The sequence below is a fragment of the Gobio gobio genome (assembly GCF_949357685.1).
Source record: "Gobio gobio genome assembly, chromosome: 18".
NCBI lineage: Eukaryota > Metazoa > Chordata > Actinopteri > Cypriniformes > Gobionidae > Gobio > Gobio gobio.
Genome location: NC_137111.1, coordinates 50,824,012 through 50,844,011, shown reverse-complemented (window position 1 = coordinate 50,844,011; position 20,000 = coordinate 50,824,012). Strand labels below are relative to the sequence as shown.

At 36.4% G+C, this 20,000-nt stretch overlaps 1 protein-coding gene across 1 annotated transcript in view; it reads right to left on the bottom strand.

The window, feature by feature from the left end:
- lbh (LBH regulator of WNT signaling pathway) overlaps positions 1 to 1,500 on the bottom strand; it is a 27,973-nt gene extending 26,473 nt beyond the window's left edge. The window contains exon 1 of the mRNA XM_079842455.1: positions 1,364 to 1,500. The gene's annotated coding sequence lies outside the window, so the exon portion shown is untranslated. The remainder of the gene's footprint in view (positions 1 to 1,363) is intronic.
- Between the last annotated feature and the right edge of the window lie 18,500 nt (positions 1,501 to 20,000).

Genomic DNA, 20,000 nt, shown 5'->3' with positions numbered 1-20,000 from the left:
AGCATAAAAACATTAAAACGCCAGATCATGACCCCTTTAATAAATATTTAAATGAATGCGTGGAGATAAATTATGAAATAAACGGAACAAAATGATGGAACAAAAACAAATGTTAAAGGAAATGCTAAACTGAAAGTTGACCTTTTTACTTTGAACTGTTTTTGAATGTTTATGTTCCCCTGGCCTAATATGCTAATGAGGGGGTGTCAATCAAACAGCAGAGGGCGGTCTCTTTGCCACCATTGGCTGATGACGCCCCTCATTAGCATATTAGGCCAGGGGAACATAAATACGGAGCCACATTCAACTTCCTTTAACATATTTTTTATTTCCCCAACATTAATTTTATTTATTTAAATATTTATATAATTATTTATGCAGAATTGTGTGTTTGTTTGTTGTTTTTGCTGGTGTCGTCGTCCATACTGTGTTTCATCTCAATCACTGCTGATGTGATTAATATGGTTAAAGGATTACACTGTGTGTGTGTGTGTGTGTGTGTGTGTGTGTGTGTGTGTGTGTGTGTGTGTGTGTGTGTGTGTGTGTGATCTTTAAGCAACTATTGAGCTCAAAAGTCCCAAAATGTTAAAATCTAAATACAAAAATACGACAAAAATGTAAATGTAAAAAATCTACAAATATAGTGATACTTCTACGCTTATTTACATGTTTATGACAGAAAGACGGGATAACGACATCACACTCTGGACCATAATGCAGTTTGGTCTGTCATGTGACGTTATATTGTGTGTTAAAGCGTCTCTTGCGGAGCGGGAAAATACTCGTCGTTTTCTTTTTTTTTGCTTTATATTTTAAAGGCTATGTTTAAATTACTGTCATGTTAATGTTACATCTCGAAATTAATGTTATTATTATAAACGTGTATATGAGGATGGTTTTTATGGTCATATTAATGTAGCCCGTATTTGTGTGTTAGATTACACACTTCTGTTTCTGAGTTAAGGATAAAACTAGTCTTATTTACTTTACTGGAAAACATTTTTAGACATTTTCCATCTTTTCTTCCTGATTCTGGGGTCATCAGCTCATGACTATGAAATATTGATCATATTAGTGTGTGTGTGTGTGTGTGTGTGTGTGTGTGTGTGTGTGTGTGTGTGTGTGTGTGTGTGTGTGTGTGTGTGTGTGTGTGTGTGTGTGTGTGTCGGAAATGTGCGGAAAGATGCTCTAGAGTAGTCATGAACACTAGCGAGTGCCCTCGATCACACACACAGCTGTCAAACTACACAACAACACACACACACACACACACACACACACACACACACACACACACACACACACACACACACACACACACACACACACACACACACACACACAGTTAACGCGAGGATCTTACCAGAGACAGAGCCGCGAGCTCATCCGCTGACCCGCGCGCGTTTAGTCCAGAACTCTACAGGAGACGAGCGTCAGACACGCGCTTCTTCATCCGCGGCGCGATCATCACATCCTCAGCAGCGGCCGCGCGCGCGCTCTTATACAGGAGGCGTGGCTCTGCCCGCGGAAGCCACGCCCACGCCGGACGCGTGAAGAAAGTACAGTTATTAGGAAAATATCATGTACATAAAAAGAAGTGCGCACTGTGTGAACCAATTTAATAAATGACTTTAAATTAAGTAACTCTTTTGGAACAAACTAAAAACATAAGTAAGTGATAGATAATGTGTTCTCGTATTAAATAAAGTACAACATAAAACAAAACTCGGCGATCTACGTAAAGGACACGGCGCTGTTCGTGTCCAAATAAAAACCGCTGCTTTTATAGTATTATTTAAATTAATAAGTATTCCGGTGTATCATTTAATTAGTATTATTTAATCATTAATTATTGAACAAATGCCACATTGTCAGAGTTTGAATAGCTTTCACACAGTATTAAATAATTAAATCAAATTAAATTAGAGTTAAATGACGCGAGTCCTGAGCCAATGAGCGTTAAGCGGTGACGTCAGTCGCAGCAGACATGCGCAGACAGCACGCGGTCTTATAAAAGCAGGCCTAGCATATTCATAAGTAAAGTTAATTACTAATAATTACATTTAAACGCTACAGCATTTCCTCATTTACATTGATTTGTTCCTCTTCCATCCCATAGTATAAATCAATTCGTCCTCGCTGTGCAACTATACCTACTTCTGAACAAAGTTTGATATTTTTCATCACATTAGGCCTCAGATATTACTATTTAAATTATTTTCCGCCAAAAGAAGCATATTGCCTTTATATTCCAGTTTTTGTCTCTCATGGAAACGAAGAGCAACATTTGAAAAACTAAAGCTAATAGCCTACAAAAGCATGTAGTTTTATTGTTTTGTTTATGTGTCAAAAGTTTTGAGACATATAAACAAAACAATAAAACACTACATGCTTTTACATCATTTATCACTGTAATAATGCTATGATTAACATTATTACAGTGATAAATGATTCCTTCGCTGTCTCTTGTCCGTCTGTCGCGCGCACAGGGTCGCGCGCACAGGGTCACGCGCTCTGAGTGTTCGTGAGTGGACAGCGCCACCTCTGGGCAGGTGAAGGTTATCGATATTTGACCAACAACACTTCAGCGTTTCAATACTATCAGTGTGTTTCTTTGGAATACTTTTACTTCACTTCCTTCCAAAGAGTAATATATAATGTCATACTTTTTACTGCACTACATTTCATAAATAAAAGGGTTTAATACTTAATAGAAATACACTTTCTTACTGTACTCAAGTAAAACTTTGAATTACTTTTATACTTTTTTAGTTTGTTGAGTTGCACAGTTTAAGAGGTCACAAAAACCTTCTAAATAAACTGTCCTCAAGTTAAATAAATCTGTTGAATGTTTTGGATGGTTTCTGTACATCTCAGTTTAGTGAAAATTAACAATTAAACATGTAAAGGTGAATCTAGTTGTAAGGCAGTATATATATATATATACATTTTTTTAAAAGTAACTAATTAATCGCACATTCAACGTCTGCGTTTTTAATATTTTTATATTGTAATAATTTCACATTTACTCTCCAAATTACTGTAGAAACAACTTAAAGACTATTTTTTGTAATGGCATATTTTTATGAAGGCTAGTATCACTGATACTAAAACTGATACTGATGTCTCTGATTTTTTATGATAGACATTCAACATTACAGTATAAATAAAAGCTATATCAATTCCAATTAAAACAATCATCACACAAAGCCATTATAATAAATGTCTGGGGGTCATTTGGAACATTTCAAACTTGTGTGGGAAAAGGTTACACAAACGATGCTTTGCTACAGTATATTATTTTGAAAAAAAATAGATTTTTTTCTACATTATTTTCTGAATTCTACACTTTGTCTTGGGTTAGTTTAATAATATAGCCTACGCATCATTGATAACCCCTTGTTACATTTAAAATGTAACTTTCTTCAAACAAACGTGATATCACAAGCTTTATTAATGTTTTTACTGTAAAGTTGTGCAGTTTAAGGGGAATTTATGGTATTTTTTATTATTTATTTGCCTCAATTTGTAATAATTTAAATAAATACATATATATATATAAAATGCCAACATTTTAAGTAAAATCCACTTTTTAAAAAGATTTACATTTCTCATTTTTATTCATGATAACATGAACATGTGCTTTGGTTTAGTGGAGAATTGCTGCCATCTACTGGAAAACAAACACTTTTAAAATTTAAATAATACTATTTTAACTACAGCCACTATATGACTTGATTTTTAATAAAAACAACTTATTTTTTTGGGTGCATGGTGAGATATAAGTAGCTAAACATTTAATATTTGACGACGTATTCAACGACCCACAGAAATAATACAGTGATGTAAACTGTTCATATTTTTTAATGGAATTTCACAATATTTTATAAAAAATATGTTATAAGACATGTTTTGCACTTTTGACATATTAGTGAATAGTGAATTTGTGCATATTTTAAATAATGCTATTTGCAAAGAGTTTAGCTAATGGATTACCTCACAGCTAAGCTACAATTAGACTATAGAACCTCTTTTACCGTTCTTATTTCTTTTTTTTCTTTATTCCCTTAAATCCCTTTTAATCCTTATTTTATTTTTCAGATATCATTACATGCTTGGCCTGTGTTTTCATTGCATTTCCAGTTTTGCCCAGCATGGGTCGCCATTTGTGTGTGTTTTGTGCATATCTCTCATGTATTTCTGGATTTGATATATAACTAAATTCAATCTCTTTTCGGGCAAGACGGCCGGATCATTTTTAGATGACAATTTATGTATTATTATAATATTTATAGAGAGGATAATGTCAGGTACGGTAACAGAGCTTTAGCCATTTCAAAGTTTCTGTTATGGCATCTATTAAAGTAACGGGTTTTTGGTCAAATTCACAGTTCATCATTCCAGATAATTTACCTCAAGCATGCACCGATGGAGAAGCATTTCCACTGGCTGCAGTCTGCCAGTATTGGCCAATTATCACAGAATATCCCGCTATAAATATCATAAAACACATCCACACATGTAAACACATCTACACATGTAAACACATCTACACATGTAAACACATCTACACATGTAAACACATCTACACATGTAAACACATCCACACATGTAAACACATCTACACATGTAAACACATCCACACATGTAAACACATCTACACATATAAACACATCTACACATGTAAACACATCTACACATGTAAACACATCTACACATGTAAACACATCCACACATGTAAACACATCTACACATGTAAACACATCTACACATATAAACACATCTACACATGTAAACACATACACATGTAAACACACCCACACATGTAAACACACCCACACATGTAAACACATCTACACATGTAAACACATCTACACATGTAAACACATCCACACATGTAAACACATCTACACATGTAAACACATCTACACATATAAACACATCTACACATGTAAACACATACACATGTAAACACATCCACACATATAAACACATCTACACATGTAAACACATCTACACATGTAAACACATCTACACATGTAAACACATCTACACATGTAAACACATCTACACATGTAAACACATCTACACATGTAAACACATCTACACATGTAAACACATCTACACATGTAAACACATCTACACATGTAAACACATCCACACATGTAAACACATCCACACATGTAAACACATCTACACATGTAAACACATCTACACATGTAAACACATCCACACATATAAACACATCTACACATGTAAACACATCCACACATATAAACACATCTACACATGTAAACACATCCACACATATAAACACATCTACACATGTAAACACATCCACACATGTAAACACATCTACACATGTAAACACATCTACACATGTAAACACATCTACACATGTAAACACATCTACACATGTAAACACATCCACACATATAAACACATCTACACATGTAAACACATCCACACATATAAACACATCTACACATGTAAACACATCCACACATATAAACACATCTACACATGTAAACACATCCACACATGTAAACACATCTACACATGTAAACACATCTACACATGTAAACACATCTACACATGTAAACACATCCACACATATAAACACATCTACACATGTAAACACATCCACACATGTAAACACATCCACACATGTAAACACATCTACACATGTAAACACATCTACACATGTAAACACATCTACACATGTAAACACATCTACACATGTAAACACATCTACACATGTAAACACATCTACACATGTAAACACATCTACACATGTAAACACATCCACACATGTAAACACATCTACACATATAAACACATCTACACATGTAAACACATCCACACATGTAAACACATCCACACATGTAAACACATCTACACATGTAAACACATCTACACATGTAAACACATCTACACATGTAAACACATCCACACATGTAAACACATCCACACATATAAACACATCTACACATGTAAACACATCCACACATGTAAACACATCCACACATGTAAACACATCCACACATGTAAACACATCTACACATGTAAACACATCTACACATGTAAACACATCCACACATATAAACACATCTACACATGTAAACACATCTACACATGTAAACACATCTACACATGTAAACACATCCACACATATAAACACATCTACACAAGTAAACACATCTATACATGTAAACACATCTACACATGTAAACACATCCACACATATAAACACATCTACACATGTAAACACATCCACACATGTAAACACATCTACACATGTAAACACATCTACACATGTAAACACATCTACACATGTAAACACATCCACACATATAAACACATCTACACATGTAAACACATCTACACATGTAAACACATCTACACATGTAAACACATCTACACATATAAACACATCTACACATGTAAACACATCTACACATGTAAACACATCCACACATATAAACACATCTACACAAGTAAACACATCCACACATATAAACACATCTACACATATAAACACATCTACACATGTAAACACATCTACACATGTAAACACATCCACACATATAAACACATCTACACATGTAAACACATCCACACATGTAAACACATCTACACATGTAAACACATCTACACATGTAAACACATCTACACATGTAAACACATCCACACATATAACACATCTACACATGTAAACACATCTACACATGTAAACACATCTACACATGTAAACACATCTATACATGTAAACACATCTACACATGTAAACACATCTACACATGTAAACACATCTATACATGTAAACACATCTACACATGTAAACACATCTATACATGTAAACACATCCACACATGTAAACACATCTACACATGTAAACACATCCAGACATGTAAACACATCTACACATGTAAACACATCTACACATGTAAACACATCTACACATGTAAACACATACACATGTAAACACATCCACACATATAAACACATCTACACATGTAAACACATCCACACATATAAACACATCTACACATGTAAACACATCCACACATGTAAACACATCTACACATGTAAACACATCCACACATGTAAACACATCCACACATATAAACACATCTACACATGTAAACACATCCACACATGTAAACACATCTACACATGTAAACACATCCACACATATAAACACATCTACACATGTAAACACATCCACACATGTAAACACATACACATGTAAACACATCCACACATGTAAACACATCCACACATATAAACACATCTACACATGTAAACACATCCACACATATAAACACATCTACACATATAAACACATCTACACATGTAAACACATCCACACATGTAAACACATCTACACATGTAAACACATCCACACATGTAAACACATCCACACATGTAAACACATCTACACATGTAAACACATCTACACATGTAAACACATCTACACATATAAACACATCTACACATATAAACACATCTACACATGTAAACACATCTACACATGTAAACACATCCACACATGTAAACACATCCACACATGTAAACACATCTACACATGTAAACACATCCACACATATAAACACATCTACACATGTAAACACATCTACACATGTAAACACATCTACACATGTAAACACATCTACACATATAAACACATCTACACATATAAACACATCTACACATGTAAACACATCCACACATATAAACACATCTACACATGTAAACACATCTACACATGTAAACACATCTACACATGTAAACACATCTACACATATAAACACATCTACACATACACTGTAAAAAATGATTGTGATTTTAACGGTATTTTACTGTAAAAATGCTACGGTGAAAAACAGTTAATTGGTTAACAGAAAGTATCCGTACTATATACGGTGAATAACTGTAATAGATCTAACCTTACATTTCATTTAATTTTACAGTAAAATACCGTTAAATTTACAGTTTTTGGAAGTGAAAAAGAACAAGTCATTGTGTAATTTACAGTGAAAAACCCGTAAATTGACATTCCCAGAACTCCCAGCGTGACACTTCGCATTTGATGTATTTTCATTACAATAACTATGTTTCTTCTTTGTTTTTTCTAATCAGCTATGTAGATTAGGGTTTTATGTTATATCTGATGTTGTTAAATTAATGTTTATTGCATTTTTTAAATTTAATTTTTACCATGATGGTGTTTAGTGTTTGTGTGAATGACACTAAGCACCTTCTATATATTACTATTGTTCTCTTAAAAGCTGCTTTTGATTAGCTTTGATTCATCACATGATTTTCATCACCACTGTGATTGGTGGTTGTCTGTATATATCAAAGATACATAACAGATATTAGTATTTCAATAGGTTGGTAATTTAACATTATTTCAGTTAATGAAATATGTGTTGTTGTTTTTTACCGTAAATTTTACGGGGATTTTTTTTACAGTGTAAGCCCTGATCTAATGTTAAATAAACAGCCGGATGTAAATTTAACTGAGCAAACTCGTCAGTTTAGCATAGCAGTGACATAGATATCACGGAATCCCAATGTTGAATTCACATGTTTAAAATGTTAAATTTACTCAACAAACTTGTTCACTTCAGTGTAACAATGATGTTAATATTACTGAAATCCAATGTTAAATATACATGTTTAAAATGTAAAATTCACATGCAACTCCGTAAGTATGTTTACGGTTTGATGTCATTTTTACAGTAATGTTCTGGTAACCACAGCTGCCGGTATTTTTCCGTAGAAACAACGGGATTTTTTTTACAGTGTATAAACACATCTATACATGTAAACACATCCACACATGTAAACACATCCACACATATAAACACATCTACACATATAAACACATCTACACATGTAAACACATCTACACATGTAAACACATCTACACATGTAAACACATCCACACATATAAACACATCTACACATGTAAACACATCTACACATGTAATCACATCCACACATATAAACACATCTACACATATAAACACATCTATACATGTAAACACATCTACACATGTAAACACATCTACACATGTAAACACATCCACACATATAAACACATCCACACATGTAAACACATCCACACATGTAAACACATCTACACATGTAAACACATCCACACATGTAAACACATCTACACATATAAACACATCTACACATGTAAACACATCCACACATGTAAACACATCTACACATGTAAACACATCCACACATGTAAACACATCTACACATGTAAACACATCCACACATGTAAACACATCTACACATGTAAACACATCTACACATGTAAACACATCCACACATATAAACACATCTACACATGTAAACACATCTACACATGTAATCACATCCACACATATAAACACATCTACACATATAAACACATCTACACATGTAAACACATCCACACATGTAAACACATCTACACATGTAAACACATCTACACATGTAAACACATCTACACATGTAAACACATCCACACATATAAACACATCTACACATGTAAACACATCTACACATGTAATCACATCCACACATATAAACACATCTACACATATAAACACATCTATACATGTAAACACATCTACACATGTAAACACATCTACACATGTAAACACATCCACACATATAAACACATCCACACATGTAAACACATCCACACATGTAAACACATCCACACATGTAAACACATCCACACATGTAAACACATCTACACATATAAACACATCTACACATGTAAACACATCTACACATGTAAACACATCCACACATATAAACACATCCACACATGTAAACACATCCACACATGTAAACACATCTACACATATAAACACATCTACACATATAAACACATCTACACATATAAACACATCTATACATGTAAACACATCTACACATGTAAACACATCCACACATGTAAACACATCTACACATGTAAACACATCTACACATGTAAACACATCTACACATGTAAACACATCTACACATGTAAACACATCCACACATATAAACACATCTACACATGTAAACACATCTACACATGTAAACACATCTACACATGTAAACACATCCACACATATAAACACATCTATACATGTAAACACATCTACACATGTAAACACATCCACACATATAAACACATCCACACATATAAACACATCTACACATATAAACACATCTACACATATAAACACATCTACACATGTAAACACATCCGCACATGTAAACACATCCACACATATAAACACATCTACACATATAAACACATCTACACATGTAAACACATCCACACATGTAAACACATCTACACATGTAAACACATCCACACATGTAAACACATCTACACATGTAAACACATCCACACATGTAAACACATCTACACATGTAAACACATCTACACATGTAAACACATCCACACATATAAACACATCTACACATGTAAACACATCTACACATGTAATCACATCCACACATGTAAACACATCTACACATGTAATCACATCCACACATGTAAACACATCTACACATATAAACACATCTACACATATAAACACATCTACACATGTAAACACATCCACACATGTAAACACATCTACACATGTAAACACATCTACACATGTAAACACATCCACACATATAAACACATCTACACATGTAAACACATCTACACATGTAATCACATCCACACATATAAACACATCTACACATATAAACACATCTATACATGTAAACACATCTACACATGTAAACACATCTACACATGTAAACACATCCACACATATAAACACATCCACACATGTAAACACATCCACACATGTAAACACATCCACACATGTAAACACATCCACACATGTAAACACATCTACACATATAAACACATCTACACATGTAAACACATCTACACATGTAAACACATCCACACATATAAACACATCCACACATGTAAACACATCCACACATGTAAACACATCTACACATATAAACACATCTACACATATAAACACATCTACACATATAAACACATCTATACATGTAAACACATCTACACATGTAAACACATCCACACATGTAAACACATCTACACATGTAAACACATCTACACATGTAAACACATCTACACATGTAAACACATCTACACATGTAAACACATCCACACATATAAACACATCTACACATGTAAACACATCTACACATGTAAACACATCTACACATGTAAACACATCCACACATATAAACACATCTATACATGTAAACACATCTACACATGTAAACACATCCACACATATAAACACATCCACACATATAAACACATCTACACATATAAACACATCTACACATATAAACACATCTACACATGTAAACACATCCGCACATGTAAACACATCCACACATATAAACACATCCACACATATAAACACATCTACACATATAAACACATCTACACATATAAACACATCTACACATGTAAACACATCTACACATATAAACACATCTACACATATAAACACATCTATACATGTAAACACATCCACACATGTAAACACATCCACACATATAAACACATCCACACATATAAACACATCTACACATATAAACACATCTACACATATAAACACATCTACACATGTAAACACATCCACACATGTAAACACATCTACACATGTAAACACATCCACACATATAAACACATCTACACATGTAAACACATCCACACATATAAACACATCCACACATATAAACACATCTACACATATAAACACATCTATACATGTAAACACATCCACACATGTAAACACATCCACACATATAAACACATCTACACATATAAACACATCTACACATGTAAACACATCTACACATGTAAACACATCTACACATGTAAACACATCCACACATATAAACACATCTACACATGTAAACACATCTACACATATAAACACATCTACACATATAAACACATCTACACATATAAACACATCTATACATGTAAACACATCTACACATGTAAACACATCCACACATATAAACACATCCACACATGTAAACACATCCACACATATAAACACATCTACACATGTAAACACATCCACACATATAAACACATCTACACATGTAAACACATCCACACATGTAAACACATCCACACATGTAAACACATCCACACATATAAACACATCCACACATGTAAACACATCTACACATATAAACACATCCACACATATAAACACATCCACACATATAAACACATCTACACATATAAACACATCTACACATATAAACACATCTACACATGTAAACACATCTATACATGTAAACACATCCACACATGTAAACACATCCACACATATAAACACATCCACACATATAAACACATCTACACATATAAACACATCTACACATGTAAACACATCCACACATATAAACACATCTACACATGTAAACACATCCACACATATAAACACATCTACACATATAAACACATCCACACATATAAACACATCCACACATATAAACACATCTACACATATAAACACATCTACACATATAAACACATCTACACATGTAAACACATCTATACATGTAAACACATCCACACATGTAAACACATCCACACATATAAACACATCCACACATATAAACACATCTACACATATAAACACATCTACACATGTAAACACATCCACACATATAAACACATCTACACATGTAAACACATCCACACATATAAACACATCTACACATGTAAACACATCCACACATATAAACACATCCACACATGTAAACACATCCACACATATAAACACATCCACACATGTAAACACATCTACACATATAAACACATCCACACATATAAACACATCTACACATGTAAACACATCTACACATGTAAACACATCTACACATGTAAACACATCCACACATATAAACACATCTACACATGTAAACACATCTACACATATAAACACATCTACACATGTAAACACATCTACACATATAAACACATCTACACATATAAACACATCTACACATATAAACACATCTATACATGTAAACACATCTACACATGTAAACACATCCACACATATAAACACATCTACACATGTAAACACATCTACACATGTAAACACATCTACACATGTAAACACATCTACACATATAAACACATCTACACATATAAACACATCTACACATATAAACACATCTACACATATAAACACATCTATACATGTAAACACATCTACACATGTAAACACATCTACACATGTAAACACATCTACACATGTAAACACATCTACACATATAAACACATCTACACATATAAACACATCTACACATATAAACACATCTATACATGTAAACACATCTACACATGTAAACACATCCACACATATAAACACATCTACACATGTAAACACATCTACACATGTAAACACATCCACACATATAAACACATCTACACATGTAAACACATCTACACATGTAAACACATCCACACATGTAAACACATCCACACATGTAAACACATCCACACATGTAAACACATCTATACATGTAAACACATCCACACATGTAAACACATCCACACATGTAAACACATCCACACATGTAAACACATCTACACATGTAAACACATCCACACATGTAAACACATCCACACATGTAAACACACCCACACATGTAAACACATCTACACATGTAAACACATCCACACATGTAAACACACCCACACATGTAAACACATCCACACATGTAAACACATCCACACATGTAAACACACCCACACATGTAAACACATCCACACATGTAAACACATCCACACATGTAAACACACCCACACATGTAAACACATCTACACATGTAAACACATCTACACATGTAAACACATCCACACATGTAAACACATCTACACATGTAAACACATCTACACATGTAAACACATCCACACATGTAAACACATCCACACATGTAAACACACCCACACATGTAAACACATCCACACATGTAAACACATCCACACATGTAAACACACCCACACATGTAAACACATCTACACATGTAAACACATCCACACATGTAAACACATCCACACATGTAAACACATCCACACATGTAAACACTTCTACACATGTAAACACATCCACACATGTAAACACACCCACACATGTAAACACATCCACACATGTAAACACATCCACACATGTAAACACATCTATACATGTAAACACATCCACACATGTAAACACATCCACATCCACACATGTAAACACATCCACACATGTAAACACATCCACACATGTAAACACATCTATACATGTAAACACATCCACACATGTAAACACATCTACACATGTAAACACGTCTACACATGTAAACACATCCACACATGTAAACACATCCACACATGTAAACACATCCACACATGTAAACACATCCACACATGTAAACACATCTATACATGTAAACACATCCACACATGTAAACACATCCACACATGTAAACACATCCACACATGTAAACACATCCACACATGTAAACACATCTACACATGTAAACACATCCACACATGTAAACACATCCACATCCACACATGTAAACACATCCACACATGTAAACACATCCACATCCACACATGTAAACACATCCACATCCATAGATGTAAACACATCCATACATGTAAACACATCTACACATGTAAACACATCTATACATGTAAACACATCCACACATGTAAACACATCCACACATGTAAACACATCTACACATGTAAACACATCTACACATGTAAACACATCCATATCCACACATGTAAACACATCCACACATGTAAACACATGTACACATGTAAACACATCTATACATGTAAACACATCCACACATGTAAACACATCCACACATGTAAACACATCCACACATGTAAACACATATACACATGTAAACACATCCACACATGTAAACACATCCACACATGTAAACACATCCACACATGTAAACACATCTACACATGTAAACACATCCACACATGTAAACACATCTACACATGTAAACACATCCACACATGTAAACACATCCACACATGTAAACACATCTATACATGTAAACACATCCACACATGTAAACACATCCACACATGTAAACACATCCACACATGTAAACACATCCACACATGTAAACACATCTACACATGTAAACACATCCACACATGTAAACACATCCACATCCACACATGTAAACACATCCACACATGTAAACACATCCACATCCACACATGTAAACACATCCACATCCATAGATGTAAACACATCCATACATGTAAACACATCTACACATGTAAACACATCTATACATGTAAACACATCCACACATGTAAACACATCCACACATGTAAACACATCTACACATGTAAACACATCTACACATGTAAACACATCCATATCCACACATGTAAACACATCCACACATGTAAACACATGTACACATGTAAACACATCTATACATGTAAACACATCCACACATGTAAACACATCCACACATGTAAACACATCCACACATGTAAACACATATACACATGTAAACACATCCACACATGTAAACACATCCACACATGTAAACACATCCACACATGTAAACACATCTACACATGTAAACACATCCACACATGTAAACACATCTACACATGTAAACACATCCACACATGTAAACACATCCACACATGTAAACACATCTATACATGTAAACACATTCACACATGTAAACACATCCACACATGTAAACACATCTACACATGTAAACACATCCACACATGTAAACACATATACACATGTAAACACATCCAAACATGTAAACACATCCACACATGTAAACACATCTATACATGTAAACACATCCACACATGTAAACACATCCACACATGTAAACACATCTACACATGTAAACACATCCACACATGTAAACACATATACACATGTAAACACATCCAAACATGTAAACACATCCACACATGTAAACACATCCACACATGTAAACACATCCACACATGTAAACACATCCACACATGTAAACACATCCACACATGTAAACACATCTACACATGTAAACACATCTACACATGTAAACACATCTACACATGTAAACACATCCACACATGTAAACACATCTATACTTGTAAACACATCCACACATGTAAACACATCCACACATGTAAACACATCCACACATGTAAACACATCCACACATGTAAACACATCCACACATGTAAACACATATACACATGTAAACACATCCACACATGTAAACACATCCACACATGTAAACACATATACACATGTAAACACATCCAAACATGTAAACACATCCACACATGTAAACACATCTATACATGTAAACACATCCACACATGTAAACACATCCACACATGTAAACACATCTACACATGTAAACACATCCACACATGTAAACACATATACACATGTAAACACATCCAAACATGTAAACACATCCACACATGTAAACACATCCACACATGTAAACACATCCACACATGTAAACACATCCACACATGTAAACACATCCACACATGTAAACACATCTACACATGTAAACACATCTACACATGTAAACACATCCACACATGTAAACACATCTATACTTGTAAACACATCCACACATGTAAACACATCCACACATGTAAACACATCCACACATGTAAACACATCCACACATGTAAACACATCTAAAAGTTATTAGAGTGAGTCTGATGATAATGACCTGTGTCTGACCACTGCTCACTGAGCCAGACTCTCCACTAGATGGAGCTATAGTCAAGTGTCCAGAACTCAAGGAGTCAGCGATACTTCCTGTACAACTGAGGGGAAAAGAGCCAGAGCAGGCTTTATTAGCGTCAGTGATCAACGAAACAACAGATAAAAGACAAATACATGGCCTTTTGGTTCAAAGTGTGCAAAAATAAAATGACAGAAAAAAAGTACAGTCCTGTTCTTATCTTTACGAGCTTCAGCATTTGACCACATGTACTTGTCCACATCACATCTAATGTTGTCCCCTTGGACAGAAACGCTTGGCATGTGTTATCCATGTCATCCAGGAGGGACATCTGATCATGTGGCTGATGGCCATAGACTTCCCACCTCCAGGCAGAAAGCAATTCCTCAGAAGAAAAAGGGAAAGGCTGCAAACCAGTTAGTGATAGCATGTGAATGATGAGATGCAATCCCAAATGTCCTCATGTTTCCTCCCACCTGTTCCCTTTCTGCTTCTTCTGGCACCAGCTGTTGGTGGAGGTCAGCTAAAAACAAAGGCGGCGATCCGTGTTATAGGGACCAATCTGGGCCAGACCAGCACTCATTGTGATATCAGCTCATCTCTGACCCGGCACATCAGCGCTGGCCCTTTCCCAATTACATTTCTTCCTCAAGTTTTTGCCAGCTTGAACCCTGCCTTATCTACTTAAATGATTGATCTCCATAACTCTCTGAAAGAAATCCAACAAAATGGTTAAATACCGTTCATGGGTTTGTCTATGTGGGTAGCAATAGAGAATAGTGTAAAACTCACTGTAGAATCAGATATAGTGTCCAGACACCAGACCTGGACATATCAGTGCTGGAGCTCATTGACCCGATCAGGGTTTATTTCAAAGGGAGCCGTCTACAACTGTTTCATTGGAATTCAGCATTCTCACTCCTCTCCCCTACACCCCCTTCTCATTTGTCCTGGTCCAACTAGTCTTCTCCCTGGTCCAACTAGTCATCTCCCTGGTCCAACTAGTCTTCTCCCTGGTCCAACTAGTCCTCTCCCTGGTCCAACTAGTCTTCTCCCTGGTCCAACTAGTCCTCTCCCTGGTCCATAGTCCTCTCCCTGGTCCAACTAGTCCTCTCCCTGGTCCAACTAGTCCTCTCCCTGGTCCAACTAGTCATCTCCCTGGTCCAACTAGTCCTCTCCCTGGTCCAACTAGTCTTCTCCCTGGTCCAACCAACTAGTCTTCTCCCTGGTCCAACTAGTCTTCTCCCTGGTCCAACTAGTCATCTCCCTGGTCCAACTAGTCTTCTCCCTGGTCCAACTAGTCCTCTCCCTGGTCCAACTAGTCCTCTCCCTGGTTAAACTAGTCCTCTCCCTGGTCAAACGAATCATCTCCCTTGTCCAACTAGTCCTCTCCCTGGTCCAACTAGTCTTCTCCCTGGTCCAACTAGTCATCTCCCTGGTCTAACTAGTCATCTCCCTGGTCCAACTAGTCCTCTCCCTGGTCCAACTAGTCTTCTCCCTGGTCCAATTAGTCCTCTCACTGGTCCAACTAGTCCTCTCCCTGGCCCAACTAGTCCTCTCTCTGGTCCAACTAGTCCTCTCCCTGGTCTAACTAGTCATCTCCCTGGTCTAACTAGTCTTCTCCCTTGACAATCTAGTCCTCTCCCTGGTCTAACTAGTCATCTCCCTGGTCTAACTAGTCCTCTCCCTGGTCTAACTAGTCTTCTCCCTGGACAATCTAGTCCTCTACCTGGTCCAACTAGTCCTCTCCCTGGTCCAACTAGTCTTCTCCCTGGTCCAACTAGTCCTCTCCCTGGTCCAACTAGTCTTCTCCCTGGTCCAACTAGTCCTCTCCCTGGTCCAACTAGTCCTCTCCCTGGTCCAACTAGTCCTCTCCCTGGTCCAACTAGTCATCTCCCTGGTCCAACTAGTCTTCTCCCTGGTCCAACTAGTCTTCTCCCTGGTCCAACCAACTAGTCTTCTCCCTGGTCCAACTAGTCCTCTTCCTGGTCCAACTAGTCTTCTCCCTGGTCCAACTAGTCATCTCCCTGGTCCAACTAGTCTTCTCCCTGGTCCAACTAGTCCTCTCCCTGGTCCAACTAGTCCTCTCCCTGGTTAAACTAGTCCTCTCCCTGGTCAAACGAATCCTCTCCCTTGTCCAACTAGTCCTCTCCCTGGTCCAACTAGTCTTCTCCCTGGTCCAACTAGTCATCTCCCTGGTCTAACTAGTCATCTCCCTGGTCCAACTAGTCCTCTCCCTGGTCCAACTAGTCTTCTCCCTGGTCCAATTAGTCCTCTCACTGGTCCAACTAGTCCTCTCCCTGGCCCAACTAGTCTTCTCCCTTGACAATCTAGTCCTCTCCCTGGTCCAACTAGTCATCTCCTTGGTCTAACTAGTCTTCTCCCTGGACAATCTAGTCCTCTCCCTGGTCTATCTAGTCTTCTCCCTGGTCTAACTAGTCCTCTCCCTGGTCTAACTAGTCTTCTCCCTGGACAATCTAGTCCTCTACCTGGTCCAACTAGTCCTCTCCCTGGTCTAACTAGTCATCTCCCTGGTCTAACTAGTCCTCTCCCTGGTCTAACTAGTCTTCTCCCTGGACAATCTAGTCCTCTACCTGGTCCAACTAGTCCTCTCCCTGGTCCAACTAGTACTCTCTCTGGTCTAATTAGTCTTCTCCCTGGTCTAATTAGTCTTCTCCCTGGACAATCTAGTCCTCTCCCTGGACAATCTAGTCCTCTCCCTGGTCCAACTAGTCATCTCCCTGGTCTAATTAGTCTTCTCCCTTGACAATCTAGTCCTCTCCCTGGTCTAACTAGTCATCTCCCTGGTCTAACTAGTCTTCTCCCTGGTCTAATTAGTCTTCTCCCTTGACAATCTAGTCCTCTCCCTGGTCTAACTAGTCCTCTCCCTGGTCTAACTAGTCTTCTCCCTGGTCTAACTAGTCTTCTCCCTTGACAATCTAGTCATCTCCCTGGTCTAACTAGTCTTCTCCCTGGTCTAATTAGTCTCCTCCCTTGACAATCTAGTCCTCTCCCTGGTCTAACTAGTCCTCTCCCTGGTCTAACTAGTCTTCTCCCTGGTCTAACTAGTCTTCTCCCTTGACAATCTAGTCATCTCCCTGGTCTAACTAGTCTTCTCCCTTGACAATCTAGTCCTCTCCCTGGTCTAACTAGTCCTCTCCCTGGTCTAA